Source organism: Ranitomeya variabilis, chromosome 4 (assembly GCF_051348905.1).
Source record: "Ranitomeya variabilis isolate aRanVar5 chromosome 4, aRanVar5.hap1, whole genome shotgun sequence".
Taxonomy (NCBI): Eukaryota; Metazoa; Chordata; class Amphibia; order Anura; family Dendrobatidae; genus Ranitomeya; species Ranitomeya variabilis.
The window spans coordinates 677,039,624-677,057,980 of record NC_135235.1 but is presented as its reverse complement, the minus strand read 5'-3'; the positions used below and the strand labels follow the sequence as shown (position 1 = coordinate 677,057,980).

At 43.7% G+C, this 18,357-nt stretch overlaps 1 protein-coding gene across 1 annotated transcript in view; it reads right to left on the bottom strand.

Moving 5' to 3' along the window:
- The window catches only part of LOC143769297 (oocyte zinc finger protein XlCOF8.4-like), a 31,462-nt gene that overhangs the window by 11,121 nt on the left and 1,984 nt on the right, over positions 1 to 18,357 (bottom strand). The gene's annotated exons all lie outside the window — the stretch shown is intronic.

The following is an 18,357-nucleotide window of genomic DNA, read 5'->3' as shown; positions in this document are numbered from 1 at the left end:
TCCTCCAGCTCTTCGTTCCAATCAAAGGGGGTTTTCCTCCCCTTGGTCTTCTTTGGTTGGCCCACCAGCAGATTTTGCAAGGGTGCGGCCTTCTTGGTGAAATCCTTAATGAATCTCCGGTAGTAACCTACCAACCCGAGGAACTGCCGGACTTCGTGGAGGTCACTAGGCTTTGGCCAGTCCTGGATCACTGTGACCTTGTCGGGGTCTGGGGCCACTCCTTCAGCGCTCACCACATGGCCCAGGTACTGCACTTTAGGTTTCAGCAGATGACACTTGGACGGTTTCACTTTTAGGCCGAATTTGGACAAGGCTTCAAACACCTCGGCCAGGTGCTTCAGATGGTCTTCGTAGGTTTTAGAGAAGACTATGACGTCATCCAGATATAGCAGCACGGTTTCAAAGTTCAGGTGTCCCAGGCAGCTCTCCATCATCCTCTGGAACGTTCCGGGAGCATTGCACAATCCGAAGGGCATGTAGTTGAACTCACAGAGGCCCATTGGCGTCGTGAAGGCCGTCTTTTCCTTGTCCGCCTCCGCCACAGGAACCTGCCAGTACCCACTGGTGAGATCTAAGGTAGAGAAATAGTTAGCAGATTTTAAAGCAGCCAGAGACTCCTCTATCCTGGGCAGTGGGTATGCGTCCTTATGTGTAATGCGATTCAACTGTCTGTAATCAACACACATCCTCATTGTACCATCTTTCTTTTTAACAAGGACTAACGGAGCCGCCCAGGGGCTACAGCTGTCTCTCACCACCCCAGCCTCCTTCATTTCCCGCAACATGTCCTTGGCACACTTGACCTGATTCTTCAGGCTTAAGTAGATCCTGTTCGTGACGCCAAGTTGGAGCGCCCCCACACCGCCGCAGGGCCGAGGGGTACCCGGAGCCGGGCCTCTAGGTCTCAGTCCTGGGGTTGTCACGGTGGCTAGACCCGGTCCGTGGCCCTGTCTGTCAATGGGGGACGTCCGGTGCAATAAGTGGTGTGGTAACGGTGCAGGTCGCGGTAAATAACGAGGACACCAGTTTGCAGTCTCTTTACCTCTTTACTGAAGATGTTGGAGACCTCAGTCCAGAGCGCTGTTAACTGGGTTTTCAGAGACCGGCCGGTCCAACGACACATCAGGAGTTCTCCTCACAGGTGGGAATCAGTATCTACCTTCTAGCGCTGTGTGTTGTAGTTCTTCCCTGCTGAGCTCCCGGGATAGTCCTCACAACTGTTTCTTTCTGTCTCTACTGTTCGTTCTCCGTCCTCCAGGTGATATGGTAGGACGCACCCGTATGACGGGGTAGGCCTGGAGTTCTTCCGGGACTCTAGAGTCGCCCCTCTCCCACAGCTGCCTCCGTTGTCTGCTTAGGTGTTAAGTGAGACAGCCAACCTGTAATTAGCTGTCCTGCCGTGGTTTGCAATGTACTTAAAGTCTCTTACTTGCTCGGCGTTCCGGCCACCGATTGTTTGCGCCTCAGCAAGGTGCTGCCTCTTTCAACAAAACCCCTGCTGGTATTCTCCTTTTCTGTATTCTCGTTGTTTGCTGGTTAGTTCTGCTCTGAGGAGTCTGCCAGGATCCCCATCCCTGACAGGTCCTCTCACTAGCTCTTCCCAGCTACTTCTCCCTGTCTTCCTGTCCAACCCCCAGTTTTACCAGAGTTGTGAGGAGTGGCCTACTAGATAGGACCACCCCCCCTGGTGGCCGGAGTGTGAAGTGTGGTGAGAATGTACCTGGTCAGAGAAACTCCTTAGTGCAATCAGACGTACCATAGCTCCCCATAGTGGCGGAGCCACAGTACTGCAACAACCAGGACTCTGGGGTGCTGCACTTGTGTCTGTATGATGTACTGAATACAGCAAGAGCTAAAAACCTGAGTATAGCTAGAGGCCTTCCATCGTCCTGAATTAGCCAGCGTCCAGATCCACCCTGAGGCCTGCCACTGTGAAGACAGCCAGCATCCAGTTCCAGTGGGAGGCCTGCCAGCATCCCAGACACTGTGATTTGGGCATTTTTTACGTGTGTATGTGTGCGTGTCTGTATGCGTCTTGTGTTTGGGTCCGCCTGTGTTCTTTTGTGCATCTGTGTGTGTTTGCAGAAGCCTGTGTGCTTTTGTGTGTGTGCATCTGTGTGTATTTGCGTACGGCTGTGTGCTTTTGTATGTATGCCTGCACCTGTGTTATTCCTGCGCCATTGTTATGCCTGTGCCTGTGTTTTTATGCCTGCGCGCTTTTGTGCGTGTGCATGCACCTGTGTGCTTTCAGGCATGTGTGTGTGTGTGTGTGTGTGTCTTGGTGATTGCGTGTGCATGAGTCCATGCTTTTTGGTTAATTCCCTGGTGTTTTTTAGGTTTTTTTTTTTTAATCTGATGTATTTAACAAGTATAGTGGTCTGTGCAGCATGTGGTTTCAATGTGTGAGCGTGTGTTTTGCGTGTGTTTTTTCTTTTTTCTCTTTAAAAAATGTTTATTTTTTATTTTTACTCTTGAAACCATTCCCAGTTCATGTTCTTGTATTTAAAATAAAGAGCATTTTAGCTCCTAATTGTGATGGTACCAAAAAAAAAAGGAAATTAAAAAATAATTTAATAAAATGTTTTATAAAAATGTCCGTTGTATCATTTCACAAAGGTAAATTTAAAACTGGTGTATGTACAAATGGCCTCACATGCAATACAGAGTTGGTTGAGGGTTTTTTTTTTAATAAAGGGGAATTTTTAAAGGGATATTTTAAAATCACATATGTGGTAAATACCTTTTAACATGGTGGGTTGGCCTGTCAATTTTAATTTCTTTTTTTTTTTTTTTGGGGTGGGTGGAAATGGTTATGTGCATCGCGTGTATTTGTTTTTGGGTTTGTTTCTCCAAACTTGGTGTTGGCCTGCATGAACATTGCTCACATCATTTGAGCAGGGTGTATATTAAATCTTGAACATTACCTAGTTTGGGGGGTGGGTCTAACTAAATTCTTTATACCTAGGGACCACAGCCACCTCTGCCATACCCCAGGGACCACCCAGACGTGCACACACATCCGGATTTTTTCCTTAAGTAAGTTTTGAAGACCCTAAATCTGCCAATTCAATGTGTGTAGCAGATTACAAGTGTCTTTTTACTTACAGAGCCACCAGGGACCACAGCCACCTCTGCCATACCCCAGGGACCACCCAGACGTGCACACACATCCGGATTATTTCCTTAAGTAAGTTTTGAAGACCCTAAATCTGCCAATTCATTGTGTGTGGCACATTACAAATGTCTTTTTACTTACAGAGCAACCAGAGACCACTGCCACAATGTCCTCTTCTGACAGCCCTTCTCCAGAGCAACAGCGTGTATCGTTAAGTTACCAAAAATGTTAAACTGTTTTTGTTTTTATACTTTACATTTATGTTAATCACTACATGCATTAATTATGTTTTAACAGGAAGCTGAAGCAGCCGAGGGCCTCTCAGAAGGGGACGAGACGGGTGGAGAGATGCAAGTAGCAGGCGCACAGAGTTTAAGCGCAGCGCCCCAGAGTCCTGGTCGTTGCAGTACTGTCGCTCCGCCACTAAGGGGAGTGATGGTACGTCTGATGGCACTAAAGGAGTTCACCTGACCAGGTATCATAGTCACACACTACACTTCACACTCCGGCCACCAGGGGGAGCAAAGGGTTCTATGTATTAGGCCACTCCTCACACTCTGGTAAAACTGGGGGTTGGCTAGGAAGTTAGGGAGAAGCTGACTGGGTTTTGCCCAGGTAACATCTAGTGAGAGAAGAGCATTGCTTGGGAAGATCCAGGGGGGTCCCTGTCAGGGGTGGGATCCTGGCAGAGGCCTAGCGAAAGGACAGATCGTTACGGAGCCGCGCCTGCACTTCATTGCGGCGGCATCTTAAGAAAGGACACGAAGCGAGGTATATTGTGGAGAAGTGAGAAACGAGATCACAGCACAAAGGCGATAGAACCAGTAGGAGTCGTGCCCCAAGATCGGCAACATCCTACTGAGGCATGTAGCAGGTGGCCAGAACGCCGAGGAAGTATTAGGCTCTACGCATTACTTCAAACCAATGGCAGGGCAGTTAATTTTAGGTTGGCTGCCTCACCTTAATCACCTAATGAAGACAACGGAGGTAATTGCGGGAGAGGGGCGTCTCTAGGGTCCTTATAAAATAACTCCAGGCCTACCCCGTCATACGGGTGCGTCCTATCCGTATCATCTGGGGGACGGAGAGAAAGAACAGAAACATACACGACAGTTGTAAGGACTATCCCGTGGTGCTCAGCAGGGAAGTACTACAACACCCAGGCGCTAGTAGGTAGGCACTGATTTCCACCTGCAAAGGGAACTCTGGATGTGCCTTCGGACCGCCCGGTCTCAGCCAGCCCTGTTAGCAGTGCTCTGGATTGCGGATGCTGAAGCCTTCAGTAAAGAGGTAAAGAGACTGCAACCCTGTGTCCTCGTCATTTGCTGCGACCTACATCTGCACCTACACCTTTAAAGGGAACCTGTCACCCCAAAAATGGCTGGTGAGGTAAGCTCACCGGCATCAGGGGCTTATCTACAGCATTCTGTAATGCTGTAGATAAGCCCCCGATGTTACCTGAAAGAGGAGAAAAAGACGTTAGATTATACTCACCCAGCGGCGGTCCCGGAGCGGTCAGGTCGGATGGGTGTCTCCGGTCCGCTCCGGCGCCTCCCATCTTCGTTCCATGACGTCCTCCTTCGGGTCTTTACGCCGCGGCTCCAGCGCAGGCGTACTTTGTCTGCCCTGTTGAGGGCAGAGCAAAGTACTGCAGTGCACAGGCGCCGGAAAGGTCAGAGAGGCCCGGCGCCTGCGCACTGCAGTACTTTGCTCTGTCCTCAACAGCCGCGGCGTAAAGACCCAAAGAGGACAAAACAGATCTTCATACATCACTGTACACATAAAACATATGCCTACATCAAAGATAATTATTTTTCTTTTTTTTAGTCTGCTGCTGCACATTCTGGCCAACGACGTGAAGGTTCTCCCAGCCGCTCCCAGAGTTGACCGCAGGCATGCTGATACACATGTGACCCATCGGCTCTGGGAGGAAGTGTGCCAAAATCTGTTTCCGAGGTGGGAGGACCTTCAGCCAAGGCAGCAGACTAAAGAATGTAAGTATTCACTTTTCAGTGATGTTTTGAGCTGAATGGAATGTATTGTAATTAACACTTTTTTTTTAATTTCATTCTTGTCTTCACAGGTGACAGGGTTAGGAAGCGGTGGCGGTCACTCAGGGATCGCTTCAAGAGGGAGTTTAACCAGGAGATGCAGGCCCCGAGAGGCTCAGCAGGACGGAAAAGGACTCGCTACAAGTATGGCCGGGCCCTGTCCTTCCTCAGGGAAACCATGCTGAGTAGAACGTAAGTATTCAACAGCCCATTAAATAATCATGTTTACCTAACTTTTTTTGGTTTCAGTCAGGGCTTTTTCCTATCAATATATTAATTGTTTTGTTTTTTTTCTTTCACAGCACCGTCTGCAGCCATCGGGCGCCTGCATCTACCTTGGCGCCCTCTGGAGCGATCTCTCAGGAGTCCGCCACTGAGGGCCACGTTGGTAGACCCCACACCTCTGACCCCTCGTCTGACCCTTCCGGTACCTCTGTCCCATCCACTTCCGCCGCCGCAAGCCCTGGAGCATCATTGCAGCCTTCATTACTTGAATCTGATGCTCAACAGTTAGCATTCCCTTTACCCCACCCCTCTGATCCTGCCACCTCTAGACCACCATTAGGTTCGTGGCGACAGAGGGGTCAGGAAAGGAGCTATGCTCCTGAGTTCTTACGTCTGAATGCATCCTTCCAAAGCTCTTTCAAAATTTTGGGAGAGCAAGTGACTGCTGGGTTCAACATGATGCAAACACGCATGAGTGAACACAGCAGTCGCTTGGATAGGCTGCATTCAGATGTAAGTCAATCTCCAGGCAACCTTTTTTTTCAATCCATGCTCAGGAGCATGGAAAAGCTTTCTTTTGAGCAGCAGATGCTGGTAATGAATAGCTGCCATGATGCTCTACTTAAGGTCCTGTCCGAACCCCAAACTACCCCCACACCTCCCCACACAGCCACTACAACATTTCCACCACAGGCCCCATCCCAGGCCCCATTTCCACAACAGGCCCCATTTCCACACCAGGCCCCATCCCAGGCCCCATTTCCACACCAGGCCCCATCCCAGGCCCCATTTCCACCCCAGTCCCCCCATTACCCAACCCAGTCCCAATATCCATCCCATTACCCAACCCAGTCCCAATATCCATCCCATTACCCAACCCAGTCCCAATACCCAACCCAGTCCCAATTCCCATCCCGGCCCCCAAACCAAATGTCTTCCCCACTGTTTTCTTCCTTGTCCAGCTTTCCTACCCCAACACCACCCCCCTCTGCTCAGCCTCCTGTTTTTTCCCTCCCTTCCACTGCACCCCAACCCAGTAGGCTTTCCCCACCTACCGACGTGATCCAACCTTCCAACCCCTCTGCTAGTATCTCCACCCCACACTTTGAAGACCTCTAAATGTGTTTTGTTTTACAAATGTACATATTAATGCTTCAAAAAAGTAAAAAAAAAAAAAAAAAAAGTTGTAACAAAGAAGATAATTTTAAAAGAAAAAATTACAGTTTCTTTTTTACAAAAAGTATAATAATGCTTTGAAAAAAAAAAAAATAAATAAAATTCATTTTGATTTAAACTCTACTCTTTGTGTCTGTGCCTTCATTTAGGTAAGCTGGTATGGTAACTAACAAAAGGTAAAAAAAAAATTAAACACCACACGTTAAAAGGTATAACATATTGAGTCTGGCTCGAGTAAGGCGGTAATTAAATACTCTTTTTGTTCTGGTTAAGTCTCGGCTAGCATATGGTTTTAGTAGGTGTGGCGATAACTGGAAAGCCTCATCACCAACACATACATATGGCATGGGTGGTCCAGTTGTTCCCGGGAGTGGTCTGGCTGGTGGAAAATCATATGTATCTCCATACAAGTGCAGCGCCCCAGAGTCCTGGTCGTTGCAGTATCATGGCTCAGCCACTAAGGGGGGCCATGGTGCGTTCGATGGCACTGAAGGAGTTCTCTGAGCAGGTATCACAGTCACCAATACATTTCACAGCTGGGCCTCCGGGGGGAGCTAAGGGTGCTATTCATTAGGCCACTCCCCACCATAGTGGGTAAACTGGGGGTCAGGCAGGAAGTTAGAGAGAACGCTGACGGGATTGAACGGAGCAACACCCTGTGGCAGGGGGTGTTGTGAAGGGAGAGACTGTAGGGTCTCTGCCAGGGGTGGGATCCTGGCAGAGGCTTGGCATTGAAAGAACGTAACGGGTCCGCGCAGGCTCCTGGAAGCGGCGGGACTCAAGAAAGGACTAGAAGCGAGATAGATTGTGCTGAGTGAGAAACGAAGTCAAGCGAAAGGAGATACCAGTGAGGGTTGTGCTGAAAGAGGCAGCACCTTACTGAGGCGCACTACCGGTGGCCGGAACGCCGAGGAGGTAAAGAGTTTCAAGCCATACCTCAGACCTACGGCAGGGCAGTTAGCTTTAGGCGGACTGTCTCACGCATCACCCAGGAAGGCAAAGGGGGGTACCAACAGGAGAGGGGCGCAGATAGAGTCCCGGAAGATCTCCGAGCCTCCCCGTCATACGGGTGCGTTCCTACCATAGTATCTGGAGGGACGAGGAAGATCATTGCGAATTAAGTTGTTGTGAGGGAACACGAGAAACAGACACAACAGTTGTGGGGTACTTTCCGTAAGCACAGCAGGGAAGGACTGCAACACATAGCGCTAGAAGGAAGGCACCGATTTCCACCTGCAAGGAGAGCTCTGGAAGTGCCATTGGACCGGCTGGACTTGCGCAGCCTGGTGAGCCGTATTCTGGACTGAGGACCCAGAGAGCTTCAGTAAAGAGGTAAAGAGACTGCAACCTGGTGTCCTCGTTATTTATCGCGACCTGCACCCCACAACTGCACCGCTACACCGTTACTACACCACTTATTGCACCGGACGTCCCCCACTGACAGACAGGGCCACGGACCGGGTCTAGCCACCGTGACAACCCCAGGACTGAGACCTAGAGGCCCGGCTCCGGGTACCCCTCGGCCCTGCGGCGGTGTGGGGGCGCTCCACAAGCAACGGCCCATCGGAGAATTTTTGAATACTTGGGAGTCATTGGACCGGCCATAGGCTCCAATGTCCACAGCCAGGAATTTGCAGTTGGCATCTGCTATTGCCATGAGTACTATTGAAAAGTACTTCTTGTAGTTGAAGTACTCTGAGCCAGATCCTGCCGGTTTAGCAATACGGATGTGTTTCCCATCGACGGCACCAACACAATTTGGGAAATGGCACAGTTTCTCAAACAGTTCTGCACTTGTCAGCCAGATGTCCATTGTCGGTTGCGGTATGTACTCCTGCTGCAAGGTATCCCATATAGCCCGACAGGTCTCTTTCACAATTCCAGAAATTGTAGATATTCCAAGGCGGAACTGGTAGTGTAGAGAAGTTAGGGATTCTCCTGTAGCCAGGAAGCTGTAAAAAAAACAAATAAAAATGTTAGGAAAAATTGCACAGACCAACAACATTTTTAAGCAATTTTTTTTTTTTTTTTATGTTTTAAAGTTTCAATAAATGGCACTGTTGAATTTTTTGTTCTGACGTGATGCACATTAAAAACTGCATGGAGCAGGTGTAAAACAGTGTAATGGCCACAAACAATAAAAAAAATTAACATGCTGCAGAAAATGCAACGCAATGTTTCAGCGCATTATTTTCTGTAGCATGTTCACTGCTGATGTTGTTTTCTATAGGTTTAAAACATTAAATATGAGCAATGATATAAAAAAAAAGGCTTACCACAGTGTAACCATCAGCCGCTCCGCCGGTGTGATGGCAAGCCTCATGCGTGTGTCCTGCCTTTGGATGACATCCCCAACTTGGTCCAGCAACAAATCAAAATGCTCCTGCCTCATCTGAACATAATTAAAAAATTTGTCTGGGTTCTGCCGCAACTCCATGTAGAGAGTTGAATAGACGCCAGGGGTCATCCGCAGTTCATTTATAGGATGTATCCAGAGTCATCTCCGGCGCCGTTGCTGCAGAATAATCCTCTGTCTTGCTGCTGCCTCCTTCTCCCGCAATATTATATCCAGCCGATTGATCTCAAAAATCACATCAGTTACCACGCTCGCAATCCTCCCAAGCACTCCTTCCATCTCTGCCACTTTCTCTAAACCCTTTCAAAGATGGGCTGTAAAAACAGTCAGTATATAGTTTTCCCTATTTTCCAGTAGCCAATCACATTTGGGAGACTCCCATTTTAAAAAGGGATCTGTCATAAAAACGGATGCAACGGATGGTAAAAACGGATGCAACCAATGCAACGCATACAGTATTTCGACGGAACAGTCTAGCGGATTTGCGACGGATCCGTCGAAATGCTGTATGCGTTGCATCCGTTTTTTCACAAAACGATGCATTTTGACGTCCGCAAGAAAACGCTAGTGTGAAAGTAGCCTAAGGAGATCCATGAAACAAAATCAGGTGAAGGCTAAGATAGCTGTAGCTCATGAGAAAGAAGACCTACAGTAACATTCAAGAGCAGAGATTACGTTGATCATAGAGGTAAAAATACTACACAAAGGAACAATATCCATTGTTATTTCTGTGGTATACCTGGACACAAAGTGGCAATGCAGAAAATTCTTGAGAGCAGAATCAGAGACAGGTACACAAGGAACAGGTAAGCTTGGCAGCGAAAATGGACTCATTCCAAAATCATCCACCAGACCTTCCGCACCTCCATTACAGTCTTCTGCACCCACTCACACTGACAACAGACAAACGCAGTCTGCACCATTAATCAGACAGATCAGAGAGATGAAAGTGAAGGAGACTGAGGCCAGAAATAGAATTCCAAGTGCTTTTAAAAAGGACATTGGTCTTCTCCCATCTCCTCCATCTTTCTGACAATCACAGACTACTCCTACACCTCATCCATTGGAACTCGAGTTACATTGGATGACTCTGGAAGACCATTTGTCAAGGTAAATCTAGCAGGACAGAATGTTGTATTTCTCATTGACACAGGAGCTCAGTTAAGCGTCACAAATCTTGATCTGAAGCTACAACCAGATTCACCAGTTTGTACAATTGTTGGTTTTAGTGGAAAAGGTGGAACTAAAGCAACCTTAGTTACTGATGTGACATTGGAAATACCTAGTTCTTTCAAAGCAGGAATTGACATTTGGTATTGTCAGGATTCTGAAAATATACTTGGCACAGATTTTATGCAGAAATTTGGATGGGTTGTTGATCTAGGAAATCAAGTGATCTGGAAAGATTCTAATGGTTGTAAACCTGTAGTCATTGATCCTAGTGATTATAGCCACGTTGGAAGTATTTGCTTAAATGATGTTGTGTCAACAAATCACCTGTGGCCTGAAACTGGTGGTGATGAAGTATTGACAGAAATTGTACAGCTTTTTCCTTCTCTTTGGGCTCAGATCAGGAATGAAGGATGTTGTTGTAAATGTGGAAGGGCGAGTTCCTCCTCAGCCTCAGAATAAATTGCCTCCAGAATCAATTGAGTCTATGTCAAAGATCATACAGGAATTGTTAAAACAAGGTGTCATCCGAAAGGCTAATTCTGTAAGTAACAATCCATTGTGGTGTGTTTTGAAATCTGATGGTTCTTATCGAATAATATTGGATTTGCGGATGTTTAACAAGCATACTCCCAATGTAGCACCCTTTGTTGCAGATACTCATGACATGATGGCAAGGCTGAATGCAAAGGCAAAATACATTTCTGTACTAGACATCAGTAATGGTTTTTTCAGTATACCTCTTGAAAAGAGTTGTCAGTACAAGTTTGCATTTACTTTCTTGGATGAGCAATATTTGTTTTGCAGGCTACCTCAAGGAGCACATTTGTCACCTAGTGTTTTCCATCAGGCATTGGCAAAGGTATTATCCAAATTTTCGAGGCCTGATTGTATTTTGCAGTATGTGGATGATATCCTATTGTCTACAGAGGATAGAGTCACATGTTTCACTTCTGAAAGAATTGTTTGAACTGCTGCATGATGCAGGGTTAAAATTGAACACTAAAAAGGTCAAATTGATGCAAACCGAGGTCAGGTTTTTAGGAGTGTTGTTGAGTACAGGAAAAAGACAGCCACGGCAGGAAAGAATAGAGGCAATTGCTTCTCTACCAATTCCAACATCACACAAGGCATTGCGACATTTCTTGGGTCTTATAAACTTTTCAAGGGATTTCATTGAGAATTTTGCAGACAAGGCCAGGCCTTTGTACGATCTTTTAAAAGGTGAAAATAGTGATTACTTTGGTCCTTGGGGTAATGAACAACAAACCTCATTTTAACAATTGAAAATGAATTTACAAAATGCACCTGCTTTGTCCACAGTAGATCTTTCGGCTCCATTTGCTTTGCAAGTGCACACATCAGAGACTTCTATGTCTGCTGTGCTGCTACAGTTGCAAGGAGAAGAGTGGAGAATTTTGGGCTATTTTTCTAAGCTTCTCTCACCTGTTGAAAGAGGGTTTGAGACCTGTGCAAGACACCTGGTAGGTGTATACTTTGCAGTCAAAGCAACTGAACATATTGTTGGGTTCAACAAAATCACTTTGCAAACTCCTCATTCTACACTAAAACTTCTCTTTGAGAACAATATCCCAGGTGTGTCACATCAGAGATTTGCTCATTGGTTATTGTCATTGTCTCCCAAACAAATTGAGGTAGATTATAAGGCCAAATATGTTCTTCCTCAGTTGATGCACTATGAAGGGCAAACTCATGATTGTTTACAGTCTTTTCAGGATCATAGTCCATCGCTTTTCAGACGGAAGGCAGAGGCAACAGATGAACCAATTTTTGTAGATGGTTCCAGATTTTATGCAGATGGACATTACTATTCAGGATATGCCATTTTTTATCCCAAAAGAGGACAGGTTGTAAAACACAAATTACCAAGTCATTTTTCAGCTCAAAGGGCAAAGCTAGAAGCAGTAAAAATGGTACTACAGCTGAATGAAGCTGATGATCAGTGTCCCATTGTAATCTACAGTGATAGCTCCTATGTTGTGAGATCACTGACAGATTATTTGCCAGTGTGGGAAAAAAGACGCTATGTAGATTCTTCTAATAAGACTCTTGTACATAGTGACACACTGAAAACAATTTTTAAAATAGCATCAAAAACCCCTAATGGTTTTGCTATTGTCAAAGTCCCTGCCCATAAAAAATCTGATGAATTATCTGTTGGAAATGCCACTGCAGATAGGTTAGCCAAAGAGGCAGCCCTGACAGGAGAAGAAGTGTTTCAACCTGAAACTTTTGAGCTTTTAGCAGTTCAAAGAACAGACACACATATCCCTTCTTTTGCGGAAGAACAAGAAAAAGACACATCTCTTGTTGCTTCCCGGGTTGATCCAAAACCTCCCTTTGTTTGTGAAAACGGGGTTTTGTGTCATGACTTAAACGGGGAGTTGCGTCCTGTTGTACCAAAACATCTATAGGCTGAGTTCACAAAATATAATCATGAAAGTTTGGGTCATTTGGGCCAACAGAAATTGTTAGACATTCTCAGAGAGAAATTTTACTGGGAAAAGATGGAAGAGACAGTACAAAGTATTGTCCAATCATTTCTCATTTGTGCCCAAATTAATCCAAGACCAAAAGGACAGAAACCGCCACTACTCCAAACCGCACCTGCAGAAGGTCCATGGTCTACATTACAAATCGACTACATTGGTCTGTTACCATCAGGTAAAAATGGTCTCAGGTATGCATTAGTGGTAGTAGATGTTTTTTCTAAATGGGTTGAAATTTTACCTGTCAGGAAAGATGATGCTTTGTCTACAGCTAGAGCATTAGTTAATCATGTCTTTTGTACTTGGGGGATCCCAAGAATGATCATCTCTGAAAGAGGAAGTCACTTTACAGGAAAAATCATGCAAGCAGTTTGTACTATTCTAGGGGTACAACAACAGTTCCATGTACCTTACCATCCACAGTCTGCTGGTATTGTGGAAAGGATGAATAGAACAATAAAATCCAGAATTGCCAAGATGTTATTAGACAAAGGCAATACTTGGGTGGATGCCGTACCTTTTGTATTGTTGAGTGTAAGAGGAACAACCTCTTCCACAACTCAGTTTACTCCTTTTGAACTTATGACAGGAAGAAAAATGCCATTGATTTTTCCACATGAACCATTTTTGTCCACACCTCAAAAAGAGGCTGTTGCAAGGTCCAAATGGTTGCAATTGTTGCAGGAAAATTTGAAAACGATTCTTCCACATGCTGCATCAAGAATGCAGAGAATAGAGCCACCATATGAATCCAAATTAAAAAAAGGGGCTCAGGTGATGATCAAAACTTTCAGGAAGAATGGACCTTGGAAAAGTAACTGGGAAGGTCCCTTTGAGATCATTGAAACCATGGGACAAGTTATGATTCTTGTGCAACGAGCATCTAATGTGGTTAAAAATACCCGCAGACAACAAAGAGTGTGGGTACATGTCGATCAATGCAAATTGTATGTTGCAAAATAATGATACTGCATTTCTTTTAGGAAGAAATATATTCCAATAAGAGCTGGAATATGAAACACCGTGTCCTTGATTGAAGGGATTCAACACCAATCCTTCAGGTGAAGAAGACATTTCTCAGGAAAAGCTACTATCTGATGGGAATCACATTTCTGCTACTTTGTACTTTCAACTGTGATCTACGTAGAAGATATCTTGCATCGTGGAACAAACACTATTGAAGTGAATGAACCTTTCAAAAGAACTCTACATTTGAGGAAACCAAGAGGATCAAGTCTACAAAGCCTAATAGATGAAGACATACCGGACAATTCAGTAGATATTACTGGAAACATTTGCATGGGTTATGGTGTAAAATGCTGCATTAAGCTACACTTCATACATGACACTGACATAATATTACATGCTACCACAGGACCTAAGACTGGGTTTATACAGTTACAAGGAGATTATATACACAATAATAAGACAGGCACATGGGAATGTAATCCTACAGATGTGTTATACTGGAATATAGAGATAAGAGGTGAAGAAAAAGCTGTGTGCTCAGGTGATATTACAAATGATATGATCACAAAAGGGAAAATTAGAAGATTCAAAACAGATATTTGGTTAAGGACACAACTTTTTGGGAAAACTTTAGATCCTTCATTACTTTCTATTACAGAAGGAGATGAAGATTGGGTAAAAACATGGAACTTCCAGATAACTAGAGAACCAGTACAAGTATCTGTAATTTTTACAGTAACAAATACTATAGTTCCAGAAGTAAGGGTTACCCCACAAGCAGTACATAGTCAAGAAAATATGTCTCCTTTGTCATTAAAATGCAACACAAGGTTAGAGTTACCTTCGGAATCTCTGTTAACATGGACCAAAGATAGATTATTTTTGGGAAGTTTTTCAAATGGTCCAACAAATGTTATACACAGAGGTCAATCCGGTAATGTGAGATGGTTGAATAAGAATTTTATTTTTTCTGTAGATAATCCATCTCCTAAGGATTCTGGACTTTACCAATGTTGCGTTTTAACGAAAAATAATTACAAACAATGTAAAGATGTAAATGTAAATGTATGGTCAGCAGTAGATAATGTATGAACACAGGCAAGGTTTCAACCATCTACTCCTTTTCAAATTAACCAATTCCAATCTAAACCTCTTTTACGAGATGGAGTGTTTATGACTATGATATGGACTTTTAACATGTCTAATTGGAAAATTTCTTCTAGATATCCCGAGTGTCAATCACATCTCATTAACATGAAAATGGGAATAGAACAATGGTTTGGGAAAAGAACGCCAGCACAAGTTAGAAGTAAGAGGGGAGTGTTAGAAGGTATTTGGGGGGATTAGGAACAGTGGGAAGTCTAATTAACACTATGAACATACATACACTTAAATCAGATCTGGAAAATATTGGGTATATTGGAGGTAAAGGGGTAAAGATTCAGAAAAGTTTGAATCAAGTCCTTGAAAAGATGGTTTTGAACACTGCTGCTGTATTGGGATCTTCTGTATCACATCTACAAGATGCTACTTTGGCTTTAATAGAAAGTGAACAGGAATCTCAAGTGGCCAAAACATGTCTAGAAATTCAGATTGAATATTCCACCAATCTGAAAATGATTGCACATGCATTACAAAGTGGAATTACACCTTTAGGATTAATGAGAAATTTGCCTACAGAATATAATTTTGCATTAAATCATACAGATTTATGGGTAAATAAGTGGTTAGGATGTGAACAGAACATTTGTATAGGAACATCACTGATTCCAGTGTCGGGAAGAGAAGAAACCCTGGTTCCTATAACTGTTCTGGGAATTCCTGTTAGTCATACACAATTGCTATATTATCAATTACAGAACACAGATTTTGCATTTGATGGCACAAACACTGAACAATTAGACATTTCCTCATGCTTACATTTTGTTTCTAAGGTAATAATAATAATAATAATAATTTTTATTTATATAGCGCCAACATATTCCGCAGCGCTTTACAAATTATAGAGGGGTCTTGTACAGACAATAGACATTACAGCATAACAGAAATCACAGTTCAAAACAGATACCAGGAGGAATGAGGGCCCTGCTCGCAAGCTTACAAACTATGAGGAAAAGGGGAGACACGAGAGGTGGATGGTAACAATAGCTTTAGTTATTTGGACCAGCCATAGTGTAAGGCTCGGGTGTTCATGAAAAGCTGCATGAACCAGTTAACTGCCTAAGTGTGTAGCAGTACAGACACAGAGGGCTATTAACTGCATAAAGTGTATGAGAACATGATGCGAGGAACCTGATTGTTTTTTTTTTTTTTTTTAATAGGCCACACAGGGATAGTTAGGTTAATGCGATGAGGCGGTAGGCCAATCTGAACAAATGAGTTTTTAGGGCACGCTTAAAACTGTGGGGATTGAGGATTAATCGTATTAACCTGGGTAGTGCACTCCAAAGAATCGGCGCAGCACGTGTAAAGTCTTGGAGACGGGAGTGGGAGGTTCTGATTATTGAGGATGCTAACCTGAGGTCATTAGCGGAGCGGAGGGCACGGGTAGGGTGGTAGACTGAGACCAGAGAGGAGATGTAGGGTGGTGCCGAGCCATGGAGTGCTTTGTGGATGAGGGTAGTAGTTTTGTACTGGATTCTGGAGTGGATGGGTAGCCAGTGTAATGACTGGCACAAGGTAGAGGCATCGGTGTAACGGTTGGTGAGGAATATGATCCTGGCTGCAGCATTCAGGACAGATTGGAGCGGGGAGAGTTTGGTAAGAGGGAGGCCGATTAGTAGAGAGTTACAATAGTCCAGATGAGAATGAATAAGTGAAACAGTAAGAGTTTTTGCAGAGTCGAAAGTAAGAAAAGGGCAAATTCTAGAAATGTTTTTGAGATGCAGATAAGAAGAGGTAATGTGTCTACCTGGACAGGGTAATGTCATTCATCCTTCATGTTTCCATAATCATACCTCATGTCATGCCAGAGTTTAGAATGTACACACGATACATGACTTGGTGACACCAGTAAGCGCTAATAAGATTTGTTTCCAAGTTATGTCAGAAAAAGAAGTTTCTGCATTCTTTTCATCCTGTGCACATGCTGAAAATCTGACAATAGGTTTATATTGTATTGAGGGAAATGTGAAAACTCTCTCAAAGAAGGAAGGAAGTATTAATATTACGTTAATAGGTTCAAGAAATCTAAAAATCCTTCCAATACAGTTCAATTTGTCCCAAATAAATAATTTTCCTTGGGATATGTGGACAAATGAGATAAGGAAAGACAAGGGTTTGTTGAATTTGTTAACAAAACAATTAAAAGAAGCTGAAATTGTATTCAGACATGAGCAAGGTAATTTAAATGATATTGAACATGAACGGACGAGTATGTCAGGCTCATCTTGGTGGAGAAATTTAGGAAAATCAGTAACTAGTTGGTCACAGTCTTCAGCGAAAATGGCAGCAGGAAATGTATTATCTAATCCGATTGTTATTATATTTATTATAGTTTTGTTGTGTATAATATATCAAATAGTTATGTGTAAAATTAAGAATATTTACAAAAAGATAAAGACAGAAATGAAAAAGGAAGATGACATTTTAAGAGGAATGTTAAAAAAGAAAAACATAACTCTCTGATTTTATTTTATTTTAAAGAACCAGAAACAACAAGGATCCCTAAAATATAACTTTTAATAAATAAAGCTAAAATCTTTTTGTTCCAAATTTGAAAACATTGGTGTATAAATATATATCAATATTAACACAGGAGTGTACACGATGTGGACTATCAGACCCTGTCAGGTGCCCTAATACTGGTCCCTACCTGACAGCCGAGGTTGGCACCCTAAGTTTCAGCGGTAGGCGCCCCCGCTCCTCAACGGCTGGCCCTGATAGCCCTATACACACCCTGTATCCCGTAAAAAAAAAAAAAAAGGCCCAGTGTATTCAATACCCAAAAATGAAAAAAATATATAAAAAATCAAAAAAATGAAGAAAATAAAAAAGAAAAATTCAAAAAAAACACAGCAAAAAAACTAAATTTGTTATTTGCCCCAAAGAACACCCCTAATGGGGAATAGTAGGAAAATATACTAACTCATTGGGTAGAAACAGAGTACCAATGTCTCATTTATCCAAAATATACAATAACAAAAGGGCCACTCCAACTGATTCACATAATATTCAAATCAGCCCTGTGGTCACATATATCCAACGTTTCAACTAGACAAATGACCCCTTGGTATATGGATACTCCTAATGGAGTGGTGACCCCAAAAGTAAAAATAACAATAGCAAAGCATCCCAAAAGGGGCCCCAGAGCATAATGTCAGACACAGCCATATAAATAACACTCCATTTTAGTAACTTAATCTCATGACTCCCGCGGGGGGAAACGCCTCGGGCATAATTAGGGAGGACATCCCCGTTGGAGACCCTTTGAGCTACATGGCTGAACAAATACCCACAGCGCCTGAAATTGTATCATCGGGATGCATATGAGTAGAAACGCTGTTCATATCATGAGATTGAGTTACTAAAATGGGGGCGCCTACCGCTGAAACTTAGGGTGCCAACCTCCGCTGTCAGGTAGGGACCAGTATTAGGGCACCTGACAGGGTCTGATAGTCCCCATCGTGTACACTCCTGTGTTAATATTGATATATATTTATACACCAATGTTTTCAAATTTGGAACAAATAGATTTTAGCTTTATTTTTTAAAAGTTATTAAAGTTAGGGATCCTTGTTGTTTCTGGTTCTTTGTTCTGGTCTAGGATCCTAATTGGAAATTGTT